The following is a 16,517-nucleotide window of genomic DNA, read 5'->3' as shown; positions in this document are numbered from 1 at the left end:
TTTCAAGTCCTTCAGCTCTTATAACTAGAGCCTCGTTTCTGTACAGGTTATAAGTAACTCTTCGGTCTCTGTATTTAATGTCTCCTACTTTGACAATATTAATCTGTTCCAATCAACACTGTGGAAAACTTTCTATAAATCTAGAAATGCTATAAACCTAGGTTTGTCTTTCCTTACAAATAATAAATTGTTTGGGCTGTTATGCCGTGGTCGAATGTATTTCGCATATAAATCCACCGTTTCGTCCGTATTTGTAGAGGATGTTTTCAACGGGTTGTAGCTTCGTTGAGTTTTCGAGTCATGCACTGGCTCGCTACTGATTGCAGCAAAATTCCGTCTACGGTGTTTCCTCGCAGTGGCGTGACGTCATATGTTTGAATATCCGAGCGCGGGGTGTGACTCGGACACTCAAAGAAACTACGATCCACAGATGGGGACTAAAAGTTGGGTTTAAATGTGAGATCCATTCCTCCACGGCATAATAGTCCGGAACATTTTACTGAGACATTTGCGGCCGTGAAAGTTCTCATTTTACAATTTCCGTTTCCTTAACCTATCTCCTAAAATAAGACGTAGGCTCCGTACTGCTTCGCTTGTTCCATAAGTTCTGCAGAACCCCGAAGCCAGATGTACCAGTTTTTTCGTTCTCCTTTAAATAATTTGTGTCATTATTTTGTAACCATAAGTTATTACTGTAAACTAGAACTACCAAACTGCCGGGATGTTAACTGCCACGTTTCACCTTCTGTTCCAGATAGCCACAGACTTTTATATGGCATTAAGATTAATTAATTTAGACAGCCATTAGAGGTGTGAGAAGGGCCTAAGTGTTCGTCCATTCGGAAACATATTCGTGCGGTCCACTGAGCATGGATGCTTTCATCTTCACAGCATACTCATCACAAAGATGGAGAAGGGCAACACTTGGAGAATGTTGAAATAACCATCCTGGTTCATGTTCACATGAACCTGGGGAGCGGGCCCAAGTCATGGTACTAAAAACACCCTCAAAGTATCACAGAACCACTTTCTGCCTAAACTATAACTTCCACACTGTGCGGGTTAAAAGTCTCAATGTGTCACCAGTGTTTCACCTGTAAACTGTTATTGGCAAACCGTGGTGACTGCGAGCACGCATACGGGGTGGGTAGCCTCCTACTAGTTTTACACGCTGGCAGTCATGCTTTGGTCAGCCTTTGCATATTCACAAGTTATGCTCAGTGAAAATGTTGTGGTTGCTAACACAGTATTTAGGTATCAACTGTAGTGTAATTAAGGTGGTTTTTCTGCTATTTGTAATGTTTTAATGTTTCTATTAAAATTTACGCGTTTTTTAAGAAATTGTTAGAAGAGGTTTACATAAAATTTTGGGCGATTTTTTCTGTTGGTTTCCATAGATATGAGGATGGTTGTTAGTAAACTGAGGAATAGTGTCATCTACTTGTTATCACTTCATATTGCGATCAAGACTATTAACATTTATAGTGAAAATAATTGAAAAGTATAGCTTAGATGTGTACGTATCTTTGGAGCAAGTCGAAAACAGTGACGCCCGTAAAGTGTGAACACGCGGAAACTAGAATTATTTGGGTTAAATGTGAGACGTAGTATGTAAGCCTGTGAAAAGAGCTCGAGTAATTCCAAAAAGTTGGTGTATTATTGTGACATCGTGTGGCAAGAAGAGGGACAACGCGACCGCACAGCTCCTGGTGCTGGTTCCTTACAGTCTGTGGTGGTTTAAATCTTTTCGGCGACATTTACAGGTATTTCTGTAAAAGGTGGCTTAGTATCGTTGTAATCAATTCACAGCGTCAGCTACATCTAGCTAGCTGCTGCTGAACACGGTCAGAATTCAGAAACAGCAGACTGCTGCAAAGAGCTAAGCTGGAAGATGTTTTATTTTATTTGTATAGCATATGCAGTAGATGTGTTTTGTGTTACACTTAATCTAATCTAGGCGCGCAGTCCGGAACCGCGCGACTGCTACGGTCGCAGGTTCGAATCCTGCCTCGGGCATGGATGTGTGTGATGTCCTTAGGTTAGTTAGGTTTAAGTAGTTCTAAGTTCTAGGGGACTGATGACCACAGATGTTAAGTCCCATAGTGCTCAGAGCCATTTGAACCATTTAAACTTAATCTTACTGCGTGAAGAGTTTGACAGAGCACTGAAAGACCTGAGTCGAAACAAGGCCCCCGGAGTAGACAACATTGCATTAGAACTACTGACGGCCTTGGGAGAGCCAGTAATGACAAAACTCTACCAGCTGGTGAGCAAGATGTGTGAGGCAGGCGAAATACCCTCAGACTTCAAGAAGAATATAATAATTCCAATCCCAAAGAAAGCAGGTGCTGACAGATGTGAAAATTACCGAACTATCAGTTTAATAAGTCACAGCTGCAAAATACTAACGCGAATTCTTTACAGACGAATGGAAAAACTGGTAGATGCGGACCTCGTGGAGGATCAGTTTGGATTTCGTAGAAATATTGGAACTCGTGAGGCAATACTGACCTTACGACTTATTTTAGAAGAAAGATTAAGAAAAGGCAGACCTACGTTTCTAGCATTTGTAGACGTAGAGAAAGCTTTTGACAATGTTGACTGGAATACTCTTTTTCAGATTCTAAAGGTGGCAGGGGTAAAATACAGGGAGAGAAAGACTATTTACAATTTGTACAGAAACCAGATGGCAGTCATAAGAGTCGAGGGGCATGAAAGGGAAGCAGTGGTTGGGAAAGGAGTGAGACACGGTTGTAGCCTCTCCCCGATGTTATTCAATCTGTATATTGAGCAAGCTGTAAAGGAAACAAAAGAAAAATTTGGAGTAGGTATTAAAATTCATGGAGAATAAATAAAAACTTTGAGGTTCGCCGATGACATTGTAATTCAGTCAGAGACGGCAAAGGACTTGGAAGAGCAGTTGAACGGAATGGACAGTGTCTTGAAAGGAGGATATAAGATGAACATCAACAAAAGCAAAACGAGGATAATGGAATGTAGTCAAATTAAATCGGGTAATGCTGAGGGAATTAGATTAGGAAATGAGACACTTAAAGTAGTAAAGGAGTTTTGCTATTTAGGAAGTAAAATAACTGATGATGGTCGAAGTAGAGAGGATATAAAATGTAGACTGGCAATGGCAAGGAAAGCGTTTCTGAAGAAGAGAAATTTGTTAACATCGAATATAGATTTATGTATCAGGAAGTCGTTTCTGAAAGTATTTGTTTGGAGTGTAGCCATGTATGGAAGTGAAACATGGACGATAACTAGTTTGGACAAGAAGAGAATAGAAGCTTTCGAAATGTGGTGCTACAGAAGAATACTGAAGATAAGGTGGATAGATCACGTAACTAATGAGGAAGTATTGAATAGGATTGGGGAGAAGAGAAGTTTGTGGCACAAGTTGACTAGAAGAAGGGATCGGTTGGTAGGACATGTTTTGAGGCATCAAGGGATCACCAATTTAGTATTGCAGGGCAGCGTGGAGGGTAAAAATCGTAGCGGGAGACCAAGAGATGAATACACTAAGCAGATTCAGAAGGATGTACGTTGCAGTAGGTACTGGGAGATGAAGAAGCTTGCACAGGATAGAGTAGCATCGACAGCTGCATCAAACCAGTCTCAGGACTGAAGACAACAACAACAACAACAAACTTAATCTAATAAGGCTCCAGTTGGGCGTTCGAACGCCTAGTTTTGAGACCGTGTAAGCAGTAAAATCATTTTAATCAATAAAAAATGTGTCGTGGGGCTAGGGCCTCTAGTCGGGTAGACCAGTCGTCTGGTGCAAGTCTTTTTAGTGGACGGCGCTTAGGCTACTTGTGTGTCGATGGGGATAATATGATGATGAAGACAACACAACACCCAGTCCCCGAGCCGAGAAAAACCTCCGATCCAGAGGGGATGGAACCCGTACTGCTTTGCACGCTATTCTACCCCGCTACTCACTTTTTTTAATCTCATTTTGTTCGTGATTGTTCGTTCGTGCCGGACGACCCGTGACGCTTATTCAAGTTCGTCGTCGTTCCATTAACTCAGTTTTTTATTACAGAGAGCGCTAACCCTCTGACCGAACACACTGAGCTAACGTGCCGACTGTCACGCAGCTACCGAGCGGGTATTTTAATTAACAACGTTATGTGAGTGACTGCAGCCATAAGCATATAGCTGCACTGATAAATTCTAACGAAGAAACTGAGGAGAGTGCTTAAACTTCCGTCGGCAAAAATTTAATTAAAGACAGAGTGCAAGCTCGGACTGAGGAAGGAATATTGTTGCCAGATCCATTTTATAGAAAGACGGACTAAGGTTCTAGTTGTTGAAAAAATCAGCGAGGCAAATGCCCAAAAGTCTGGACATACACAGAAAAAGCAAACAGAATCCTACGTAAATTTTCACTCATCAACTAAGTATTTCCTTTCATCATATTACGAACAAAATTGGTGCACTGATATAACTGTTCTGTTTTGTTAATCATAAGTACTAAATGATATGATGATGAAGACGACGCAATACCCTACCCCTGAACCGAGGAATTTTCGACCCAGCCTGGAATCGAATCCGGGCCCCTTTGCAGAGCATTCTGCCGCGCTGACCACTCTTCCTAACATATATCAGTCATAAGTTCAACTATAAAAATCTTTAATGCAAAAAAATAGCGCATTAAAGGTTTAAATGTGAAAACAACACACGAACAATACAGGATGGTATGCTTTACATTTTTTGAGAATACTAATGAATCCTTAAAACGTAAGACAAAGGCTTGTTGGTGTAGTTACTCAATACCCTTAACTAATATGTACATGCGTTCTAATTGTTTGTACACTACTGGCCATTAAAATTGCTACACCACGAAAATGACGTGCTACAGCCGCGAAATTTAACCGACAGGAAGAAGATGCTGTGATATGTAAATGATTAGCTTTTCAGAGCATTCACACAAGGTTGGCGCTGGTGGCGACACCTACATCATCTTGACATGAGGAAAGTTTCCAACCGATTTCTCATACACAAACAGCAGTTGACCGGCGTTACCTGGTGAAACTTCGTTGTGATGCCTCATGTATGGAGGAGAAATGCGTATCATCACGTTTCCGACTTTGATAAAGGTCGGATTGTAGCCTATCGAGTTTGCGGTTTATCGTATCGCGACATTTCTGCTCGCGTTGGTCGAGATCCAATGACTGTTAGCAGCATATGGAATCGGTGGGTTCAGTAGGGTAACACGGAACGCCGTGCTGGATCCCACCGGCCTCGTATCACCAGCAGTCGAGATGACAGGCATCTTATCCCCATGGCTGTAACGGATCGTGCAGCCACGTCTCGATCCCTCGATCAACAGATGGGGACGCTTGCCAGAGAACAACCATCTGCACGAGCAGTTCGACGACGTTTGCAGCAGCACGGACTATCAGCTCGGAGACCATGGATGCTGTTACCCTTGACTGTGCATCAGAGACAGGAGCGCTTGAGATGGTGTACTCAACGACGAACCTGGGTGCACGAATGGTAAAATGTCATTTTTTCGGATGTATCCAGGTTCTGTTTACAGCATCATGATGGTCGCATCTGTGTTTGGCGACATCGCGGTAAACGCACATTTGAAGCGTATATTCGTCATCGCCATACGTATGACACATCACCCGTAGCGTTACCTCTTGTTTGCATTCACGGCTCTTTGAACAGTGGACGCTACATTTCAGACATGTTACGACCCGTGGCTCTACCCTTCATTCGATCCCTGCGAAACCCTATATTTTTAGCAGGATAATGCACGACCGCATGTTTCAGATCCTGTACGGGCCTTTCTGGATACAGAAAATGTTCGACTGCTGCCCTGGCCGGCACATTCTCCAGATCTTCAAATGGCTCTGAGCACTATGGGACTCAACTGCTGTGGTCATCAGTCCCCTAGAACTTAGAACTACTTAAACCTAACTAACCTAAGGACATCACACACATCCATGCCCGAGGCAGGATTCGAACCTGCGACCGTAGCAGTCGCACGGTTCCGGACTGCGCGCCTAGAACCGCGAGACCACCGCTGTCGGCTCTCCAGATCTCTCACCAATTGAAAACGTCTGCTCAATGGTGGCCGAGCAACTGGCTCGTCACAATACGCTAGTCACTACACTGAAATGTGGTATCGTGTTTAAGCTGCATGGGCAGCTGTAGGTGTACACGCCATCCAAGCTCTGTTTGACTCAGTGCCCAGGCGTATCAAGGCCATTATTACGGCCAGAGTTGGTTTATCTGGGTACTGATCTCTCAGCATCTATGCACCAAAATTGCGTGAAAATATAATCACATGTCAGTTCTAGCATAATATATTTGTCCAATGAATACTCGTTTATCATCCACATTTGTTCTTGGTGTAGCAATTTTAATGGCCAGTAGTGTATAACCTCCACATTGTGCGCGTTAAACGTCTCAATGTGCCACCAGTGTTTCACCTGTTAACTGTTATTGGCAAACCGTGGTGACTGCGAGCACGCATACGGGGTAGGTAGCCTCCTACTAGTTTTACACGCTGGCAGTCATGCTTTGGTCAGCCTTTGCATATTCACAAGTTACGCTCAGTGAAAATTTTGTGGATGTTAACACCGTATTTAGGTATCAAGGTGATTTTTATACTATTTGTAATGTTTTAATGTTTCTATTAAAGTTATGTGTTTTTTACGAAATTGTTAGAAGAGTTTTACATAAACTAATAGGCATTTTTTTCTGTTTGTTTCCATAGATCTGAGGATGGTTGTTAATAAACTGAAAAATAGTCTCATCTACTTGTTATTACTTTATATTGCGATCAAGACCATTAACATTTAAAGTCAAAATATCTTAAAATTATAATTTAGATGTGTACGTATCTTTAGACTAAGTCGAAAACAATGTCTCCCGTAGAGTGTGAATATGCGGAAACAAGAAGTGTTTGTGTTAAATGTTAGATGTAGTATGTAAGCCTGTGAAAACAGCTCGAGTAATTCCAAAAAGTGGATGTAGTGTTGTGACATTGTATGGCAAGAAGAGGAACAACGCTACCGCACAACTCCAGGTACTGGTTCCTCACAAACTGTGGTGGTTTAAACGTTTTCTGGCGACATTTACAGGTATTTCTGTAAAACATAGCTTTAGTATCGTTGTAATCAATTCACAGCGTCAGCTGCATCTAGCTAGCTGCTGCTGAACACGGTCAGACTTCAGAGACAGCAGACTGCTGCAATGAGTTAAGCTGGAAGATTTTTCATTGTATTTGTATAGCATATGCAGTAGATGTGTTTTGTGTTACACTTAATCAAATAAGGCTCCAGTTTATAGACGGGCGTTCGAACGCCTAGTGTTACGCCCTTACAAGCAGTAAATTTATTTTAATCAATAAAAAAAGTATCGTGGGGCTAGGGCCTCTAGTCGGGTATACCAGTCGTCTGGTGCAAGTCTTTTTAGTGGACGGCACTTAAGCGACTTGTGTGTCGATGTGGATAATATAATGATGAAGGCAACACAACACCCAGTCCTCGAGCCAAGAAGAACCTCCGATCCAGAGGGGAATCGAACCCCTGGCTCCTTTTCACGGTATTCTACCGCGCTAACTCTTTTTTTTAATCACATTTTGTTCGTGATTGTTCGTTCGTGCCGGACATCCCGTGACGTTTTTTCAAGTTCGTCGTCGTTCCATTAACTCAGTTTTTTATTACAGAGAGCGCTAACCCTCTGACCGAACACGCTGAGCTACCATGCCGACTATCACGCAGCTACCGAGCGGGTATTTTAATTAATAATGTTATGTAACTGACTGCAGCCATAAGCATATAGCTACACTGATGAAGTTTAACGAAGAAAGGGGGGGGGGGGGGTGAGTGCTTACCGGTAAATTTCGGTCGGCAAAGATTTAATTAAAGACAGAGAATAAGCTAGGACTGAGGAAGGAATATTGTTGCCAGATCCATTTTATGGAAAGTAGGGACTAACGTTCTAGTTGTTGAAAAAATCGGCGAGGCAAAAGCCCTAAAGTCGGGACATACACAGAAAAAGCAAACAAAAACCTATGTAAATTTTCTCTCATCAAGTAAGTATTTCCTTGCATCATATTACGAACAAAATTGGTACACTGGTATAACTGTTCTGTTCTGTTAACCATAAATACTAAATGATATGATGATGACTTCAACACCCTGCCCCTGAGCCGAGAAAATCTCCTACCCACCCTGAAATAGAACCCGGTCCCCTTTGCAGAGCATTCTGCCGCCCTGACCACCATTCCTAACATATATGACTCATAAGTTCATCTATAAAAATCTTTAATGCAAAAAAATAGCGCATACATTTTTTAAGAATACTAATTGTAATTTTTCTCCTATCTATGTAATTATGTAGTTATGTAGTTCTCAATTCGTTCGAGCAATCACTCATTCATAATAGGAAGCACAGTTATAACTCAGTCACTCAAAATGATTCAGAAATTTTACTTGTTAGAATGAAATCAGCGATAGTTCTTCTTCTCTGCAGGCTTGTGCTTTGCGGCAGTCTGCTAATCTGTACAAATAAAATGCCTCGTATTTTTGGGAGCGGGAAATCTCAGATCAAGCGGATATTCGGCTTTGATGAAGTTTAACCTTCCGAAGAAGTAATGGAGCTCTTGGATTATTAAATGCAGGTTCGTATCCAGTCTTTCGGAAGTTCCCTTCTGATTAACAACTACGCAATATATCGATGAATATCATTTTAATCGTACAATTTCGTATCAGTTATCTTTTGTCATAAATCTCAATATTCAGATTACAATTCTTCAAACAATGCTCAGGCTAATCGGCACGAAGACAATCTCGGAAGCTTTTTCTAACAACCGTCACAGAGAGAACTACAAAGAATAATTATGCGCTCATGGCATAGCTATTGTAACGAATCCTTAAAATGTAAGACAAAGGCTTGTTGGTATAGTTACGCAATACACTTAACTAGCATGTACCTGCGTTCGAATTGTTTGTATTTGTTGTGTTTCGGATTAGATACGCATTCTATTCATTACTTACCAGTCGTATTTTTATTGCCCAAATGAACAGAGGGCGTCGACGGGGGTGCATTAGCAGTACGATTAGTAGCAAAGATAGTTACCCGACACTTTTTATTAACCTTATTAGGAAATATGATCTGCACACCGCACCTGCAACCCGCATTTTGTTTCTCACTACAACAAACGAAAGTAGTAGTAGTACAACAAACGAAAGTAGTGAGAGATTGCAGGGCATGAGGAGATTTGGGGGGGGGGGGGGGGGGGGGGATAGGAGGGTATAGTTGAACGCTATTCAGAAAATAATGCCTCGAAGATTATAATACAAAACTGGAGACAGCTGGGACATACGCTGAGCCTGCAGTCTGGAGCCGAGCGACCGCTACGGTCGTAGGTTCGAATCGTGCCTCGGGCATGGATGTGTGTGATGTCCTTAGGTTTAACTAGTTCTAAGTTCTAGGCGACTGATGACCCCAGAAGTTAAGTCGCATAGTGCTCAGAGCCATTTGAACCAAACGCTGAGCCGCTTCCTTATTTTACAGGGCGTCGGCGACCTCCTGGCCTCCCCTGGCGGCGGAATACCTCGCGACTGTAACGCTCATGACGTCTGGCGCTGGCGTGTAAAGGAACAAGTCCGGCGCTTTGGGGGAACCACGTAAAACCTGAATCTGGATAGCTGCACGAGGGTACACCTCCGTCATCCCGAGGTGGGGCCCAGTGTCTCGCCACTGCAACTAGCTCGGAGGAGTGTGAAGGAAGCTAGCTGCAGCATCACACGTATATTCCTCAGTATGCTCGCGTAGTTTGTTTCTGTGGGGCAGTTGGTACAGATTTCGCTGAAACGGTGCGTTTTCAGAATGTATGGATCCCACTCAAAATCATAATCCGTGCTCATGGCTCCATTACGACTTGAAAATGGCCCTACGGTCTATACGCAGTTCTAACGCCAACCAGTTCCTTTGTGTGACTAGGCGCTAGAACATTACCTACGCGATTAGTGATGTCCGATGTCTGTAGCGAATGTTTCACATATTGTGGAGAGCAGGCTGTCGGGTCTAAACTGTTTTTGTTTTGTCCCTCCTTTCTTGTGACGTAGAATGACTGTTGTTGTTGTTGTAGTTTGTTGTTGTGGTCTTCAGTCCTGAGACTGGTTTGATGCAGCTCTCGATGGTACTCTATCCTGTGCAAGCTTCTTCATCTCCCAGTACCTACTGCAACGTACATCCTTCTGTACCTGTTTAGTGTATCCGTCTCTTGGTCTCCCTCTACGATTTTTATCCTCCACGCTGCCCTCAAATACTAAATTGATGATCCCTTAATGTCTCAGAACATGTCCTACCAACCAATCCCTACTTCTAGTCAAGTTGTGCCACAAACTTCTCTTCTCCCCAATCCTATTCAATACCTCCTCATTAGTTATATGATCTACCCATCTAATCTTCAGCATTCTTCTGTAGCACCATATTTCGAAAGCTTCTATTCTCTTCTTGTCCAAACTAGTTATCGTCCATGTTTCACTTCCATACATGGCTACACTCCTTACAAATACTTTCAGAAACGACTTCTTCACACTTAAATCTATACTCGATGCTAAAAAATTTCTCTTCTTCAGAAACGCTTTCCTTGCCATTGCCAGTCTACATTCTATATCCTCTCTACTTCGACCATCATCCGGCAGAAATAAAACTAATGAATTAATAGGGAACACCTTCTTACAAGAATGTCATTTTTAATGCGTAAAAAACACAAAAGTAATCTTTTTGCAAGAAGGCAGAGCATACAAATTCCATGTTTTCTGCAAGCATAAGACCAGAGCTCCGGTCTAGCCCAGTCTTATGTGCTGAAGGTGTATCATAATTAATAGCAAAAACTGACACAGTATCAAAACGAATACATAAAAAAAAGACCGTTCATGTAAGACTTTTATGATGACTACTAGTTGAATTTAGGTGAGATAAATGGCGTTAAATAGTTCGGAGGAGGAATGAAAACACTACTTTGCAGCAGCGATAGAGACATGGTGATTCAAAAGTCATGCTCGATAGGACAAAATAGGATGAACCAGAACTCCACCGATAGAGTTCCAAAGGTGGCAGTATGGACCAAAACAAGAAAAAAAAGTCTGTAAACATGACTTCTGAAATGCATATCTCACGAGCTATGAGCACTTCAACTTCAGTATGGTAAAACAGATCTTTCTACTACAAGCTTGTTGCTTTCCATATTTTGAGAGGTGGTAGTATGGACCAAAAAAAGAAAAAAAAAAATGAAACGTAGGCTACAAAGCGCATAGCTCAAGAGCTATGAGCACTTGCTCAGTACATGAGATGTGTTTCACAGTAGCGAAGATGAGCAAATGCTCATGCCTAGCAAGGTATGCATTTTAGAAGCCATGTTTATTAGACATTGTCTTCTCTTTTTGGTCCATACTACCAGCTCTCAAAATATGGAAAGCAAAGAACGTGTAGTAGAAGAGATTTGTTTCACTATATCTAAGCTGTTTCTTGTTTGGATCCAACTTTGAAAGTTTGTCGATGAAGTTTTGGTGCCGGCCAGAGTGGCCGAGCGGTTCTAGGCGCTTCAGTCTGGAACCGCGCGACCACTATGGTCGCAGGTTCGAATCCTGCCTCGGGCATGGATGTGTGTGATGTCCTTAGGTTAGTTAGGTTTAAGTAGTTCTATGTTCTAGGGGACTGATGACCTCAGATATTAAGTCCCATAGTGCTCAAACCCATTTGAACCATTTTTGAAGTTCTGGTTTACCTTATTTGTCCTGTGGGACATGGATTTTGATTCACCCTGTGTGACGAGAATGCAGTTTCTCGCTCAACCTTATACGAAATAAGGAAAATCATCAAGAATATCAAAACTAATGTGGGGTTGATTAATATATTTGACGAGGCACTAAAGTTTTGCGGCATTGTAATAGGATATAGTCATTAGTTAAAAATGGTTCAAATGGCTCTGAGCGCTATGGGACTTAACTTCTGAGGTAATCAGTCCCCTAGAACTTAGAACTACTTAAACCTAACTAACCTAAGGACATCACACGCATCCATGCCCGAAGCAGGATTCGAACCTGCGACTGTAGCGGTCGCGCCGTTCCAGACTGTAGCGCCTAGAACCGCTCGTCCACTTTGGCCGGCAGTTATTAGTTATTTAGAAACATTTCACATTACGTTTCTTCTCTTTTCTGGTAGAGCAACTGCAGCCAGTCGGAGATTCTGGCACTGTCTGAGCAAATGTAAGCAACCACATGATCTAATGTTTACGCGAGGTCGGATACTGGCATAGATAAGAGTGCAGTCTATTTAAAATATAATCCAGCTACCTTGCTGCGGAAAGATGCCGGACTTGTAACAGTCATTTATTCCAATACATTTCTCTGGAACACAATTCTTCAACATAAAGATTAGAATTTAGAAACGCCTCTAGAAAGAAACTCAGATTACTCTGTCGACGCACCAAATACGTAAGTTTCAGGTAAAACGTTCAAAACAATCTTATACCAGTTTTAATCTCGTGCTCTCGCATGCTGTAGCTGGCAAATTGAAGTCTCCCCTTACCAAGAAGGCAAATATTCTGTATTGAGAGTTTCAAATTTTTTCGATTCTGTGAAGCAAAGTACGAGCATATGGACCATCCTCATACACACGTAAAAGAATTAAAGATTTGTTGTAATGTTATTGTTCACGGCCTGTCTTCCTCATAAGCGAAGTAACTTCAGCAAGTCACTAGCATGACTAGTAGAGCAAGTCCCCTTCCTCGTGAAAGATTTGTCAAACGTGGCAAGCGGCCATCTCAGATTGCTCGTTGAAAACGCTATTATTTACGGCAAAGCAACGCAGGCGAAAATCCTAAGACTTCTCAGACTATCAGTGAAATAAGTGATAGCGCACCTTACTAGATGAAGACCACAAAAGGGAGTAAGGATGTAACAACATTCGGCTAGATCATGTAGGATATGGCACTGGACTTAACCACATTATCAAATATGATGCAATTCTGTGAGAAGTCATAGAAATAGGCTTAATTATTAAAATAACCAGTAGGGGAAAATTCACCTTCTAGGACAGGTTCTGATAATTTATAGGGGATCTCCGAAGGAAATAAAATATCCGAAGTTCGTGTGACTCTTTGACAAAAGCTGTTCCACCGTTCTTAATCCCGATGAAGTTCCCCCAGACTGGAAAGATCGAATACATTCAATGACGAAATTCTGTATTTTTGATATAAAATTTGAGCCAGCACAGTATGTGAGAGACGACTAGAGACACTACAGCCTTCTCGCGAAATGCTACTGCCGGAAACGGTATGTAGTAGGCTAGGCAGCAGTCATAGGCCTGTGACTGAAATATAATTTTGACAAATCTGAAGTATTCTTCCCTCAGTATTTTTCTGAATTGGAAGGGCGTCAAGATCTAACTACATACTTTTCGCAGTGTGCTTGTATATTTTTTCCATAGATAATTCCACTTAATATGCCGTTTATAAACAGCACCTGTGATTGGTTATGTATCTGTTGACTCCTGTCTTGTACGTCCACACAAAAAGTACTCAGTCCAATCGCAGCTACAGCTAGGTATTGTATCTAGTTATTTTACGGTCTGTGAATAGAATACAGAAAGGTAAAAATTACATTTTTACAAAGTGTCGTCCAAAACGCTTCGATCGCGTCAGCTAATTGAATATACGCAGACTAGAACGAAGAGTGAGCGTAGGACGACCCACACATGACTTTTCAATAGCTCTCTGACTTAATTCTGGGTGAATGTCAGAACAGTTCTTAAGCAAAGCCACAGATGGTACTGTCCTCGGTATAATAACAAACGGGTGAGTCTTCCGTGTCTGACGAGGGCTCATTACAATGGGGTAAGTCCCGAAACTTGGTTGTAACGACACCTGGCTGACCTAACTTGGTGGGAGAGCCACGTCAGTCTGGAAACACTGTTAACGAGGCAGAGCAGATGATAATAGTGTCAGGACACGCGGTATTCACGTGTCACATCACACATTCAGTGCCTCTTCTCCCGCTGATGATCCCGTTCTACTATCACAAAAGTATTGCGACGTGAACAGCGTTATCGCTCTAGTTATTAGTTTATATATAACAACAGTATTTCACAGAGACCCTTTCACACAGAAGACGCGGGAGAAAGAAACACTATGTTTCAACATCTGCATTTGCGCTCCGTGAGCTATCATACCCTGTGTAACGGACGTTTGTGCATTTATACGTTGTAAATGACGGGATGTCCACTTGTCGACACACAGACACACATGAAGTCACCTGCACCGAACAAATACACTTACCCACACGACCCTAATACTTTGCAAAGGGTACCTGTAGGTGCCAGCGGGCGCAAAGGAAAGGGAGAACCTTCCCAGTTAGGCAACTGAGTCTGTTCTTTGCAGTCTCCCAGCCATTCATGTCATACAACTTTACTTTTTACAGGACTAATGATTTCGGTATCCGTCTGTACATATCCAATTTATCTAATTTTACTGTCGCAATCATTACGGGGATGAGGGTTGGAATTAAATAATTAGTTTCGTTTATAGGAAAGAGAGGTGTTGAAATTTTGAGGGTAAGTCGCAAAGTATGGTGCCTTGGTAGAGGCGTCTCCCATTGGAGTTTGTTGAGCAATTTTACAATAAACAAACTCGTGACAAATCACTCAGTCACTACATCTTGTGCTGATCCATCTGGATAAGGGTCCGAGACAAGTGAAGACGAATGCTTAAGAGTGGTCGAACTAGCGTTTTGTGTTACGTTCTTCGTGAATGGACTACGTCGGTTTGACATTCTGTCTGACCTCTCCCTTCGGCACGTCGAGATTCGCATTTTCGTTCTACCTTAAATCGTCTTGCACATACTCTCTGCTAGTGTAGACTGTTGTAATTGATTCCAGGGGCTGATCAAAGAGCACGTAGCATCTAGGATCGTTGCATATGTTTACGCTGAGATTTGCTTGCCAGTCTTTGTATTATAAGCAGATTATCTGCGAGTTGCAACAGTTTTCAAACATGTGACCTTTTGGATACAGCTGTCTCATTTGAGAACAGCCTCACATCTAAAAATGTTTTCAGACATTAGTCTAGCCGTTGTTGATAAAGTGTGAGGACGTCTGATGTGGCACTATCTTGTGTATGTGTGAATTTTACATGTTTTTTTTGTTTTTGGGGAGAGGGGGCACTAAAGTTTTCTCATTAGCGTCCACTCACAAAAGTTTTAATCTTCCTAATAAATAATCGCCTAATAAAACAAAATATTCATAATACGCAGTAAGGTAACAGAATTCGTTTATAAGTTTCTGAATATTTAGAATGTTCTTTCTTTTCGAAGATTGCTTTATTTCTTAATTTCTTAGAGCACAACGAGTTCCGAAAACTACAATTACTTTTTCAAGTGTACACCATAGTATGTTTCTGTAGCCAAAAGAGAAATCGGAAACTCAAGCTGATTTGTGGTTGACCGTTTGACGTGCTCTTTTGGTTACGGTAAACATTGGCTTGCGTTCACCTGAGAATGGGATTACATGTTTAGAAGCTGGTTGAGTTCTAAGAAAAGTGTGTAAATAAAGCACCTTTATATTTCTTCTTTTTCCTCCACTTTAATTATAACTACCCGGTATCTTGGCTGTTGTGACATTGCATGAGGATCTAATTTTTCTGTCCCAAATAATTTAGAGAATGACTTTCTGACCATCATCGCTTATAATAGACGGCAAGTCACTGTATTTGTACAAATCATGGACTGCGCTGTCATTTATTGTTAGCTGAGAACACTCTTCAAATAGGTGACACACAGCTCGTACGCTAGCGGTTCCTATCACTGGAGGAGGAATCAATTCAAAATAGGGCATTGTCCAATGTGGGACCACACCTTCTGCCATTGACCCATGGCTCTGCACCATCACGGGTTGGTAGAAGAACTTTACAAAAAAAAATGGTTCAAATGACTATGAGCACTATGGGACTTAACGTCTGTGGCCACCAGTCCCCTAGAACTTAAAATTAGTTAAACCTAACTAACGCAAGGACATCACACACAGCCATGCCCGAGGCAGGATTCGAACCTGCGAGCGTAGCGGTCGCACGGATTCGGACTGCAGCGCCTAGGACCGCTCGGCCACTCCGGCCGGAGAGAACTTTACAATTTACGATTACATTGTAAGTCCTCGTTGGCCGTTGCATTCAATTCTTTTATTGCCACCACGTGCCCCCGATGACTACGTTCCCTGGCACCTAGCAGAATGAACTTAGATAGATGTTGCAAGTGATGGAGTGATGTAGGCTGTCCTAGAGGGACTGGGAAAGTTTCTCTGTCGGGGACATGTCCAAGATGGCTTGCAGTGGTCAATGAGCGACCTAGTGCAGTGAACTCACATTCCCCTGGAATTTAAATCATTGTGCAGCCATGCTGACGTGAGTTTCCTTTAAAATAGGATAGATCCGATTTCCAACGTATTTCAGCCTTTTATTCGTGTCTAATGACCTCTCCATCAGTGAG

This window comes from Schistocerca gregaria, chromosome 3 (genome assembly GCF_023897955.1).
Source record: "Schistocerca gregaria isolate iqSchGreg1 chromosome 3, iqSchGreg1.2, whole genome shotgun sequence".
NCBI classification, from domain to species: Eukaryota; Metazoa; Arthropoda; class Insecta; order Orthoptera; family Acrididae; genus Schistocerca; species Schistocerca gregaria.
Note: the sequence above shows the minus strand (reverse complement) of the source record.